Source organism: Triticum dicoccoides, chromosome 5B, assembly GCF_002162155.2.
Source record: "Triticum dicoccoides isolate Atlit2015 ecotype Zavitan chromosome 5B, WEW_v2.0, whole genome shotgun sequence".
Lineage (NCBI taxonomy): Eukaryota > Viridiplantae > Streptophyta > Magnoliopsida > Poales > Poaceae > Triticum > Triticum dicoccoides.
This window is the reverse complement of record NC_041389.1, coordinates 442,245,236-442,259,475: the sequence shown is the minus strand read 5'-3', so window position 1 is coordinate 442,259,475 and position 14,240 is coordinate 442,245,236.

Here is a 14,240-nt window from a genome sequence, read left to right as displayed (position 1 = left end):
TGATAAATCCCGAACATTCAGGAATTTTTAGCGTCCTTAATTAAGTATGTAAAATGGAAACTTTGGAAACCTTGTGTATTCGTACGCATTTTGCAAGTACGTGCATATAGCAGAAACTTTACTATATACTATCGGACTACACGTCTCTCTCGATATATGCTTGCAGACTGTGCTACTCCCTCCGTCCAGGTCAATAAGTCATCTTTGGTTGTGCACCGTGACCAAGAAGGAGGGAAGACTTGTAGACCTAGACGGAGGGAGTACTACTATTACTTATGTACGTGCAAATGCACGTTTTAACATTATGATGCGGTTTTTGTAAAAGTAAAAAAATAGCACTAGTCAAGCTTGTGAAACGATTCAATGCAAAACAAATGCAAAAATGCTCGTTTGATTGTTTACTTTTAGCTTCCTTCTCTGTGGTTATTTCTATGTCGTACTTTGTACGGAGTATCTCACTAGTTGGAAAGGCATGCAAATTCCCAAACTGCTTCCTACACCCTGTATCGAATTTTTTGCCTAACAAGTTGTGCCGTGCAATTGGAATTCCAACTTGAGTACTAGCTACTACTAGTAGGAGTACCAGGGGCCAGTTCTAGATTAGTAATCCCATAACTACTACCTCCGTCCTGGTTTATTGGTCCCCATTGTAATATCTATCAAATTTTGATCATAAATTTAACTAATGAAATGTTAGTGCATGTCACATGCACTACTCCATCTGTCTAGGTGAGTAAGTCATCTTAGCCTGTGCACCGTGACCAAGGAGGAGAAAACGAGAAACGTTAATGTTTACTACCTCCGTCCGGGTTTATTAGGCCTAAAGACAACTTCTCTTAGACCAAGACACCTAGTAATTTGCTAAAATTAATTATTTCATTTCACTCCCAATGCACTCTCTCACATGCATGCAGCCAATGAAAAAGCACGCATGAAGTGTATTAAGTTCCCAACCATGGCACCAACAACAATGGCTTTCAATGCAACCAATGAAATGGTTGCATGCATGCACCTTTCCAAAGGGAGGCCTTATAAAAAGGGACATGCTTGTGTTGCTAAGAGGCCTAATAAACCCGGGCGGAGGGAGTATTTGCTAATTAATATTATTGCATGCAATGAACTAACCACCGCATGTCGTGTTTGATATCTCAAGTCATTAAAAGCATGCAAACTCTTTATCTCTTATTGGTTGATATGTCAAGAAACAAGAAACGAGGTAGAAGTTAATGCACCGCGCCTAAGTGTTTTGGGATTATTTGGTTTTCGTAAGATGACTTACACACCTAGACGGAGGGAGTAACATTTTATCAGTTAAATCTTTGGTCAAAATTTAGCACAAATTACAATGGTGAGGAATAAACGAGGACGGAGTAGTAGTTTAGAATCCCAAATAAATGAGTGAGGCGCCTTATTGTTACTCTCCACTATGACTAGTCTTGTGGGAAAAGCTGGGGAAGCCGCCAAAAGAACTGGCCCTAGGAGTAGTAGCTAGGGATCGAGTGCGCGAGATGAACCGGAGAAAGTAAATGCAGAGAGATGAAATGCAAAAAAGACGGAGGGATGTGATGGTTGCTTGTCCGTTTATTTTACCAGGCCACTTATTACTTGGAGTGGTTGGGTTTTGTGATATGACAGCTTTACTGCCATGCCACGAGCGGGGTGAGAGGTGAGACTCCCGTGCAGCACCGCCCTCTACACTTGTAATAACCCTAAACTAACTCTAACCAAGGAGGTGTTTGGATGGCAGGGTTAGATGGAGCACAGATACAGCGAGGCGCCTTCACGGGGGTGCGAGAGGGAGGGAGGGAGAGGACGAGAAGCTTAGAGGAAGTGGGGAAGGATATGCTGCAGGAAGAGCGAGAGAAAAATGTGTTTTTTAATGGCCCCGAGAAGAACTAACCCGAATAAGCACCTCTTGGGTTGGTTAGATTTTTTGGATGAGTTAGATGCATCTAACCCAAACTAACCCTCCTGTTTGGATACTTTTGGGTTAGTTGAGTCCAAACTAACCCAAACTAACTCTAACCCATGGATCCAAACAGGGCCTACATCGGTCGTGGTTTATTAGTCCCCCATTGTATTTGACTGAAGATTTAACTAACAAAATGTTAGTGCATGTCAACAAAAACGATATCGTTGGATTCGTATTTGAACATAGTTTTGAATGATATAATTTTAGGTGACATGCATCAGCATTTATCGTACTATATACTGTATAATGTTAGTTCAATTTTTGGTCGTACTAATCTATAGTAGTAAGGTGCCCGTGCATTGCACCGAAGAGTGAAATGCATTGATCGGGGAGTTGTTTATTTTGACAAAGGATGTGGGGGTCATCTCATGTGTAACGGGTATTGATAGGTTTCTTCGGATATTATTTCATCTCTAGAGCTCACAAACATCCGGGTGAAATCGATAAAAAGGTATCTTTTGCAAACAAAAGCGTTCAACTGTTCAACCTGCATCCAAAACTTGTGAAGAAATAACACTTATTGTGCTTTGCAAGAAATGATCTTTAAGAATTAGTTTTTGAGTATCGTTTGTTATACATGTTGGCTACAGATGACATGGCACTTTCTTCTAGTCAATAGTTGGCTATACTATGAAATTATATTAACCATGCCCTTATACACCTAGACGGAGGGATTAAATCAGGATGACTTGCAAGGGGGCAGAGGAGATGTAAGAAATGGTTCATCGTAAGTCTTTCACCAGTACTGTAGTAAAAATTCATACATGGAAGATTCTAGACTAAACCATAAACGGATACACTTTTATTCATGCGCGATACTCCAATAGAGCAAGATCCTGCATGGAAGTCTCCACATGCTTAGACAGCGGATTACATTGAGCGAAGACTAATGATCAACATTTAACTTGATAATGCATATGTCCAGGTGAACCTCCTTGGAGTCCCCGTGCACCGCATCGGTGGGTAAAGGATGCCATGGGTTTTCCAAGTCCACATTGGCGGGATAGTCCCAGCTCCCCAGAGTCCAAGTCCATTCAATGAGGCCGGTGTCGCCGCCCACGCGACCCGCAGGGGTAGTAACACTGACCACGCACCCGTACATCGGCCTCGTGTCAGTGTCAGCGTCAGCGGCGTCGCCCCTGACGCACATTACAGAGACGGGGCGATGGCCTGCGCGGGCCTCGCCGGTGCCCACGATCAAGAAGACGTTGCCATCCTCCTCCGAGACTAGCAGGCGGCGGTGATCCTCCAGCGACTGCAGCATGGTGAACGGGTAGCACGTCTCGTACTTGATGTTTTCCGCCAAGGGCCAGCAGTGACCGCTGCACGCATCCGTGAGGTGATGCACCATGTCCGCCGGCGAGCCACAAAACGGCATCGGGCACTCATAGCAGTGGACGAAGGGCTCCTTGGAGGCATCAACCAGGCCGTCCATGAAACGGGAGTGGCTGTAGGGGACGTTGTTCCAGTTGAATATATGAGCAAGTTACTACGAGATTTAATCCGAATAAGCACAAAATAAATCATGACGGCTATAACAGAGATGAAACTAATCATGTGGACTAGCATAGTAGTAGGATACAGAGTAGAAACATGAATTCTACCACGATTTCGAACAGGAAGGACAAAAACACATATGGTGCAATGGGAGCAGCACCGTTGGTGTTGAGGTTGTCGCCCATGTCGTTGAGGAAGAGGTTGCCGAGGTCAGGGAAGAAGTCGTCGATGGTGAAGTCGTGGCTGCCAGCAGTCGCGAGAGTGCGCTCCCCAAATTTCAACAACGCCCGCCGAATGTAGCGCAGGAGGGAGTGGCTGTAGGGGACGTTGCGGCCGCCGAATGGAGCGCAGGAGTAGTGCACGAAGCAGTAGATGGTGTCCTTACTAGTACTCCCTAGTCTCTATCTATCTATATCTATATTTATATTTATATTTATTTATACTCTTATAGAAAACCGAGTTGGTGATGATGGTATGCCTGCCATCTTGTAATATAGACCGTCCGATCTGTATCTGACGGATAGAAAGCTAACTATGACAATTTTACAAAAGATACCCGCACCTCTCTCCACATTTACAGATAAGGCCTTGCCTCGTTCATCCTTATCTCCCACAACCTCGTGCTCCTCCCTATATCTCTATCTCTACTACTCTTCTTTGTTTTCTATAACAAATCGAATAGTGCTGCACCGTCCGCTGCACGCCCGGCTGAACACGCCTCCTCGCCTCCATCATCACCAACTTGAGTCTTTTATAGGAGTAGGAGTAGAGAAAAAACCGAGTTGGTGATGATGGTGTGTCGTGCAATGCACGGGCATCTTGCTATTTGTTTTGCATATAAGTCCAAACACCACGTAGACACGGTCTTTGAGCATGGTTCGTAGTCATTCCACGCTCGGGCATTGAAGTTTGTAACTATTTTAGATTAGAATATACTACTCCTCCAGTGCTAGTAGTAGAGCAGAGTCCTACTCTACTACTCTACTCAAGCAAGTTAGGGCATAGTACTGTAGTAGGTACTGTAGGGAGTACCAGTACTTTGATCACTCAAGCAAGTTGTCTGGCATCGACATGACCCTACGCTGCTGGTATGTGTCTCGTAAGTCAAGAGGCGTGCTGTAGTCATCATCACCTGTCCACTTCCCGCAGCACATATTCTCTTCTCCATCTTTGTCCGCACATAATCTCGTCCAATCTTCCATCCCTGCTAAGGCACCTCCCCCCTCGTCCGAAACCCAAGAACTAACAATGGCAGAACCGAGCAGCATCTGCCGAAAGAGTGGTTGGAATTCGCTCCCCACAGAGGCAATCAAGCTCATTGTTTCACATGTGGACAATCTCAGTACCATGCCGCTCGCCGCGTGCTCGTCGGGGCTGTACCGTTTACTCAAAGCCCTCAGGCCGGAGCTTTTTAAGCCAACTCCTTGCTTGCTGATGCCGTCTGATCTTCAGAAACGGCGTGTCACGCAGCATAATGATCATAGGGTGGCGAGCATCAACCCCCTTGACTGCGATTCGATCCCCGTCAGCCTCAACTACATTAACGGTATGTACTGGATCGACATGAACACGTCTTGGATGGTGCTCGTCGACGGTCGCGGCAGCTGGATGCTTGTGGAGGTCTACACCCGACGATTGATCCCCTTTCCTTCGATTAACACTGCACTGCTTTGGCACCGCGGCCCAGAATACTCGGAATCTTATAGTAGCCAACATGATACCAAGTTTGATTTGCTCAAGGTTGTAATCTGCCGAGTGCCCACAAGATCTGCGAATTATAAAGACTTCAAGCTAATTGCATTCTTCAACCGCGGTCTCGCCTATCTGACAGGTCACTGCGGTAAGTGGATAAATCTGCACATCCATCACAGGATCATACATCCTCCATGGTTCTCTAATGCCATTGAACACAACGGCTTCATTTACACTGTCGACTCCTTCTATGGCTGGACGTATTGCTGGCCTACTCCAGTCATTGCTACAAACGGCTGTTACAGCAGTATGTTACTTTCCTATGATATCATGATGGCTTGCTTATGTTACTGTCAACATTTACTGAAAAAATATTCATGCTCATAACATGATGTTCTTAAGATTGACTAAATCAAGAGCCCTTTTTTATTTGACTCCAACTTGATATGATGTTGTAGGCCGCCTGGTGTCCCTACCCTTCCTAATCCCAGAACCTTTCAAAGAAAAGCGGCATGGCAGTTGCAGGTGGTTCCTGGCTCGATCAGACGATGGTGAAAGATTGATGATCGTTCGCACGTACCGGACGTGTTGTTTTCGCGGAATACAATCACAGTCACTGCAAGGTCTTTGAGCAGGATCCCAGCTTCTCTGGGCCTTCAGGAATTTTTGACTGGAGGCTGGTAAGTAGCCTTGGTACACGCTCTCTGTTTGTCGGACTGAATTATCCCATTAACCAGGAGATAACCGATGGCAAGGATCATGATGGCAGCGCGGTTTCATTCATTAGGCAAAACTATGTGTACACAACGTACCATGCGTCTCTGCATGCACCATACCCTGATATGTGCCGCCACGCTCTGCAGCCCAAAGTAGGAGAGAGGGTCGCAAGTATCAGACTTCGACCTGCTGGCTGGAGTTTCCCCCGTCAGGCACCCATCTGGTTCAAGCCGTCAGCCAATCTCCACAGCTTAATAAATAGTAACGTCTAACTGAGCCAGTTAGTTAGATGCGTACACTTGTGTAGTAGGATCTTTATTTAGTTTGATGCATATACTTGTTCTTTTTTGGTAGCCCCTTTGTCATGATGGCTGATGTTTGGTTTGGAAGAGAGAGCTGCGTCTTCACTCTTCTGGCCTGCTTACTGCTTCTGTTGCACCCCCAACCCTGGTTGCTGCTGCTGATGTTTTCAATGTACAATCAGTAGTATATTTCGTCTGTTGGTTGAATAAATGTGTTGATAGAACGACAAACACAATGTTTTGGAAGTCGTTGCACGGTTCGATCCTTTAGTGCCCCGTACCGTACGTAGCTCATACTATTTTTCATATGGAACACATTTTCCACTTGTTGATAACATGCAGCCCATTGACGAAGGCTCAATAGAGAAGCCCATAATTAACTGGAAGGGAGGCTCTCACATGAATCCGGCCCAGGTACATGCTCATGGTACCCTAAACATAAATAAGCAAATAAATAAATAAAGCTAAATGCTCATGCACCAGTTCTTTGGGAAAATAGGTAGCCCAGTATTTCTTTTTGAAGTATACCCAAGCTAGGCCTATTTGTTTTCTCCGAATTACTGGGCTGCAAATCTTTCAAGACGAGGAGGGATGCATTCCGTCTTGGCCAAAGAGTATGGTCAATGTCTGTTAAAAGTAATATCAAAAGGGGTTGAAAATTCCAAAAAAATTATAGCAAATGGGATATTAGTTTCTTTTTTTTTGTTTTTGTTCTTTACTGATATCTTATACGTATTTCATTGGATTTAAAATGACATAGTACTAATTTATTTTTAAATTTGTTTTAGTATGGCTATTAATTTTTGGATTAAGAATATTTCGTTCCCAGCAAAAATTTGCGAATTCTCAAAATTTCCCACATATTTAGTTAATTTTTTGACCATGGTACTCCAGAAAATGGCCAGCAATTCTAAAAATGGAAAACGGGCTGCAATAAATTCCATATGAATTAGAAAATGAGTAAAAATTATAAAAATAATAGCAAATGGGCTGTACATGCCACAAATTTCGAGGCTGACTTGTTTACGCAAGGCTTTGTCAGTGAACACACGATTCTAGCAGCAGTGAGTGTTGGATGTCCATCCAACGACCGACGTGCTTCTTCAATCTCTGATCTTCCCACTCCAGGCGCCTAAACTAGCGCCGGCGGGACTGCCTGCTCCCTCCTCTTGTGGCCCGCTGTGATGCTGCGCAGGCTTCCCCGGCCCACCCTACTCCCTCCGCTGGCCTGGCCGCACGCAATCAACTGCCTCCTTATTACGCGAAAAAAATGATTCCTCCCACTGACATCTGAGACGCACCGGTTGGGAGGCTGACCTGTGGGCCTACTAAGTTGACGCGTACGCAGGACTTGTCAACTTAGTCAACAAACAATTCTAGCAGTAGTAACCGTTGGATTTGAATCGAACGGTCCTGCTGCTTCTTCAATCGCTGCTCTTCTTGCACCAGCCGCCTAAACCAGCACCAGGGAAACCTCCTGCTCCTGCCTCTAGTAGCCGGCTGTGCTGCCGTTGATGCCTTATCGCCCCCTACTACTCCCACCGCTAGCCAGGCCCTGCGGCGATGGCAGCCTCACACCGCACCCGAACCAGTGAACCCTCGTACTCCTCTCCGCGTGGGCATCCACTACCGCGTCTTCCCCGGCTCCGCGTCATCCCCTTCCTAGGCCTCGCCGTCGTCCACCACCTTGGTGCTCTCGGCGCGGCATGGTCAATGTGGTCAACGACATTCCATCGGAAGTGTACTGTACGTGGAGAGGCTGATAGCTGGGTCCACGGCCACAACCCAGTTTTTTTGTGATTTGCCAAGTAAGTCGCTTTGTCAGGCCTGTTGGCCTGCAAATCTTTCAAGACGAGGAGAGCTTTCATTCGGCTGGCCGAGAAAATGGCCCATCAGTAATGAGAAATGGGCTGTACATTTTTAAAACACATCAAACCAGCAATTAGTTTCAAATATATTTTTTTCATTTCTAGATTTTAAATTACATTAATTTTTATGCGTTGAGAATTTGTTGGATTTTATATTGATATATATTTATTTTTTAAAATCAGTTTGAATGTGAGTCGAAATTTCGGGATTAAAAATAGTTCGGACCGCACCGAAATTTGCAAAATTTCGTATAATTTTTTAACCCTGGCCACAATATGGGCTGTAATACTAACAAAAAGAATATGGGCTCCAAAAAAACCTTAAGAATTAGCAAATGGGCTGTATGTTGTTTTCCACAGATTTGAGGCTTTCCTAAAAAAAGGTTGACGCACAAGTAGTGACTGTTGGATGGCCATCCAACGGCCGTCGTGCTTCTTTAATCTCTGCTCTTCCTGCTCCAGTCGCTCAAACAAGCGCCGGCGGGACTGCCTGCTCCCTCCTCCCCACGGCCGGCTCTACTGCCGCGCAGGCCTCACCGCCCCACCGTACTCCCATCGCTGGCCTAGCCATCCCTCTACTCACCCACACCTGCTGTTATTCTCCGGCGACGGTAGATGAACCAGTAAACCCTCGTACAGTCGTACTCCCCTCCGTGTGGGAAACAACTGTCGAGTCTTCCTTGCCTCCATGTTGTTCCCTTCCTAGGCCTCACCGTCGTCCACCGCCCTGGTGCTCTCGGCGCGGCCTGGTCAACATGGTCAACGACCGACATGCATCTGAAGTGGACTGTACGTGGAGAGGCCGACAGCTGGGTCCACGGTCGCACGCAAGGAAATGCCTCCTTATTACGCGCAAAATAATGATTCCTCCACCTGACATCAGGGGCCCACCAAAAGAGCCTATGTATTTCGTGAAAAAACGTTAACGCTGCTGACAGCTGGGACCCACCAGCTATATCTTCGCACGCAAGGAAGTGCCTCCTTATTACGCACAAAAAAATGAATACTCCCCCTGTTAGCTGGGACCCAGTATAGTGGCAGGCTGACTTGTGGGCCTTCTAAGTTGACGGGGACGGAGGGCTTTGTCAACTTAGTCAGTATGCACGATTCTAGCTCAAGTGACCATACGATGTCCATCCAACGGCCGGAGTGCTTCTTGCTCCAGCTGCCCAAACCAGCGCCGGTCGTGCCTCGTGCTCCTGCCTCCCGTGGCCGGCTGCAATGCGGCGGAGGCCTCACCGCCACCTACTACTCCCATCGCTGTCCAGACCATCCCTCTACTCATCCACACCCCCTGTTATTCTGCGGCGACGGCAGCCTCACACTGCAGCGAACCAGTGAACCCTCGTACTCCTCTACGCGTGGGAATCCACTGCCGCGTCTTCCCCGGCTCCGTGTCGTCCCCTTCCTAGGCCTCGCCGTCGTCCACCACCCTGGTGCTCTCAGCGCGGCATGGTCAATGTGGTCAAGGAACGGCTTCCATCGGACGTGGACTGTACGTGGAGAGGTTGACAGCTGGGTCCACGACCGGAGCAAGGAAGTGCCTCATGATTACGTGCAAAATAATTATTCCTCCACCTGACAGCGGGGACCCACCGGACGGGCCATCGTATTTCATGAAAAAAACGTTTCCCCCTGACTGCTGGGACCCACCAGCTACATCTTCGCACGCAAGGAAGTGCCTGACAGTTGGGACCCACCTGGTCGAAGCGTACGTAGCATTGTCATTCTGGTCGCGAACGTGTACGTACATATATACTGGTCGATGTAGAGGCACACACGTGTCGTAGTAGAGGCGCTCACATAGCATGTACACGTATGTACAACGGCCAGTGCGCAAGAAAGAAAATACGGCCACGTATGTGTACATATAGGCGGGGTCTCGAATGCCTACTCGCGCATACGTACGGCCAGGGCTCATGTACATGGCTGGGTCGGAACGGAGAAACAACATCGTCGTCGTGTTCATGGGGAGGCAACGGAATGCGTCGTGTTCATGGGGAGGCAACGGAATGCCTCGTGTTCATTGGGAGGCAACGGAACACGTGGGAGCCAATCGGCTGGGTCGGAGCGGAATGCGTCATCGTGTTCAGCGGGAGGGCTTGGACGGAACAGGCGATGGAAACGAGGCCTGGCGTACCGCAGAACGGAGGATATGACCTTGTGTTTGACCGGCCACGTTCGAAACGGGGATCCTGTTGATCGGGAGGGGTGTGGCATACCGCAAAACGGAGGAAACGGACCTCCTACGGTCGAAACGGGGGTCCTGTTGATCGGGAGGGGTGTGGTGTACCGCAAAACGGACAAAACGAACCTCCTACGGTCAAAACGGGGGCCCTGTTGATCGGGAGGGGTGTGGCGTACCGAAAAATGGACGAAACGGACTTATGTTGGAGCGCTACGGTCGAAACGGGGGTCCTGTTCATCGGGAGGGGTGTGGCGTGGTACGTCCATTTTGCATCATGCTTTTATATCAATATTTATTGCATTATGGGCTGTTATTACACATTTATATCTCAATACTTATGGCTATTCTCTCTTATTTTACAAGGTTTACCATGAAGAGGGGGAATGCCGGCAGCTAGAATTCTGGCTGGAAAAGGAGCAAACGTTGGAAACCTATTCTGCACAACTCCAAAAGACCTGAGGCTCCATGAAACAACTTTTTAGATTTAATTAGAATTTGTGAGCAAAATAAATAGGCCAGGGGGGCCACACCATGTCCAGGAGACAGGGGGGCGCGCCCCCCCTAGGGCGCGCCCCCTATCTCCTGGGCCCCCTGGTGGGCTTCCGACATCCATCTTCTGCTGTATGAAGGGTTTTGTCCTGGAAAAATTCATGGGCAAGCTTACGGGACGAAACTCCGCCACCATGAGGCAGAACCTTGGCGGAATCAATCTAGGGCTCTAGCAGAGCTGTTCTGCCGGAGACACTTCCCTCCGGGAGGGGAAATCATCACCAACGTCATCACCAACGATCCTCTCATTGGGAGGGGGTCAATCTCCATCAACATCTTCACCAGCACCATCTCATCTCAAAACCCTAGTTCATCTCTTGTATCCAATCTTGTATCAAAACCACAAATTGGTACCTGTGGGTTGCTAGTAGTGTTGATTACTCCTTGTAGCTGATACTAATTGGTTTACTTGGTGGAAGATCATATGTTCAGATCCTTCATGCATATTATTATGCCTCTGATTATGAACATGAATATGCTCTGTGAGTAGTTACGTTTGTTCCTAAGGACATGGCAGAAGTCTTGCTATTAGAATTCATGTGAATTTGGTATTCGTTCGATATTTTGATGAAATGTATGTTGTCTTTCCTCTAGTGGTGTTATGTGAACATCGACTACATGACACTTCACCATTATTTGGTCCTAGAGGAAGGCATAGGGAAGTAATAAGTAGATGATGGGTTGCTAGCGTGACAGAAGCTTAAACCCTAGTTTATGCGTTGCTTCGTTAGGGGTTGATATGGACCCATATGTTTGATGCTGTGGTTAGGTTTACCTTAATACTCCTTTTTGTAGTTGCGGATTCTTGCAATAGGGGTTAATCATAAGTGGGATGCTTGTCCATGTTCGGGCAGTACCCAAGTGCCGGTCCACCCACATATCAAATTATCAAAGTACCGAACGCGAATCTTATGAACGTGATGAAACTAGCTTGACGATAATTCCCAATGTGTCCTCGGGAGCTCCTTCCTCATTATTAGAATTTGTCCAGGCTTATCCTTTGCTACATAAAGGATTGGGCCACCTTGCTGCACTTTATTTACTTTATTTACTTTTTGCTCGTTACTATTTATCTTATCACAAAACTATCTATCACCTACTATTTCAGTGCTTGCAGAGAAAAACCTACTGAAAACCGCTTATTATTTCCTTCCGCTCCTCGTTGGGTTCGACACTCTTACTTATCAAAAGGACTACGATAGATCCCCTACACATGTGGGTCATCAAGACTCTTTTCTGGCGCCGTTGCCGGGGAGCGTAGCGCTCTTGGTGAGTGGAACTTGGTAAGGAAACATTTATATAGTGTGCTGAAATTTTCTGTTACTTGTCACTATGGAAACTAATCCTTTGAAGGGCTTGTTTGGGGTATATTCACCCCAACTAGAGGAGCAAAGAGATGCTCCTCAACCTACTGAACCTTATGAAAATATTCACTTTGAGATTCCTTCGGGTATGATAGAGAAACTGCTAGCTAATCCTTTTGCAGGAGACGGAACATTGCATCCCGAATTACACCTCATCTTTGTGGATTATTTAAGCTTGCAGGTATTCCTGATGATGTTGTCAAAAGGAAGGTCTTCCCTTTATCTTTGAAGGGAGATTCAATGACATGGTATAGGCTATGTGATGATACGAGATCTTGGAATTATAAGCGATTGAAGTTGGAATTTCACCAGAAGTTCTACCCTATGCATCTTGTTCATCGTGATCGCAATTACATATATAATTTCTGGCCTCGCGAAGGAGAAAGCATCACTCAAGCTTGGGGGAGGCTTAAGTCAATGTTGTATTCATGCCCCAATCATGAGCTCTCTCGGGGAAATGATTATTCAGAATTTTTATGCTCGGCTTTCTCTTGATAATTGCAACTTGCTCGATACTTCCTGTGCTGGTTCCTATTTGCTGAAGACTATTGATTTCAAATGGGACTTATTGGAAAGAATTAAATGCAACTCTGAAGATTGGGGTTCCGACGATGGTAAGGAGTCAGGTATGACACCTAAGTTTGATTGTGTTAAATCTTTTATGAATACCGATGCTTTCCATGGATTTAGCTCTAAGTATGGACTTGACTTTGAGATAGTAGCTACTTTTTGTGAAACTTTTGCTACTCACGTTGATCTCCCTAAAGAGAAGTGGTTTAAATATAATCCTCCTGTTGAAGTGAAAGTAGTTGCACCTATTACAGTCGAAGAGAAGACTATTGCATATAGTGATCCTATTATTCCTACTGCTTATGTTGAAAAACCTCCTTTTCCTGTTAGGATAAAATATCATGTTAAAGCTTTGACTGTTGTTCGTAAGAGTAATACTAGGACCTATACACCTTTTGAGAAAATTAATGTTGAACCTGGTATTGCCATGATTAAAGATCTCTTCGATGAGGACTTAGATGGGCATGTTATCTCTTTCTTGGGCGAAACTGCTAATATTGCTAGACCCGATACTAAGACACGTAGACCTGTTGTAGGAACGCCTGTTATTTCTGTTAAAATAGGAGAACTTTGTTATCATGGTTTATGTGATATGGGTGCTAGTGCTAATGCGATACCTTATGATCTTTATAAAGAAATTATGCACGATATTGCACCTGTTGAATTAGAAGATATTGATGTCACTATTAAGCTTGCTAATAGGGATACCATTAAGCCTATTGGGATTGTTAGAGATGTTGAAGTCTTGTGTGGGAATATTAAATACCCTGCTGATTTTCTTGTTCTTGGTTCCCCACAAGACGATTTTTGTCCCATTATTTTTGGTAGACCCTTCTTGAATACTGCTAGTGCTAAGATTGATTGTGAAAAGAATATTGTCACTGTTGGCACAGATGGTATGTCTCATGAGTTTAATTTCGCTAAGTTTAGTAGACAACATCGTGAAAAGGAACCATCTAGTAAGGATGAAATTATTGGTCTTGCTTCCATTGCTGTTCCTCCAACTGATCCGTTAGAACAATATTTGCTAGATCGTGAAAACGATATGTTTATGAAGGAAAGGGAAGAAATAGATGAAGTGTTCCTTAAACAAGAACCTATGCTGAAACATAATCTTCCTGTTGAAATTCTTGGGGATCCCCCTCCACCTAAGGGTGATCCCGTGTTTGAACTCAAACCATTACCTGATAATCTTAAGTATGCTTATCTTGATGAAAAAGAAATATATCCTGTTATTATTAGTGCTAACCTTTCAGAGAAAGAAGAAGAAAGATTATTGAAAACTCTGAAGAAGCACCGAGCTGCTATTGGATATACCCTGGATGATCTTAAGGGCATTAGTCCCACATTATGTCAACACAAAATTTCAGTGGAGAAAGATGCCAAACCAGTTAGAGATCCTCAAAGTCGATTAAATCCCAAAATGAAGGAAGTGGTAAGAAAGGAGATACTAAAACTCCTTGAGGCAGGTATTATTTATCCCGGTGCTGATAGTGAATGGGTAAGCCCTGTCCATTGTGT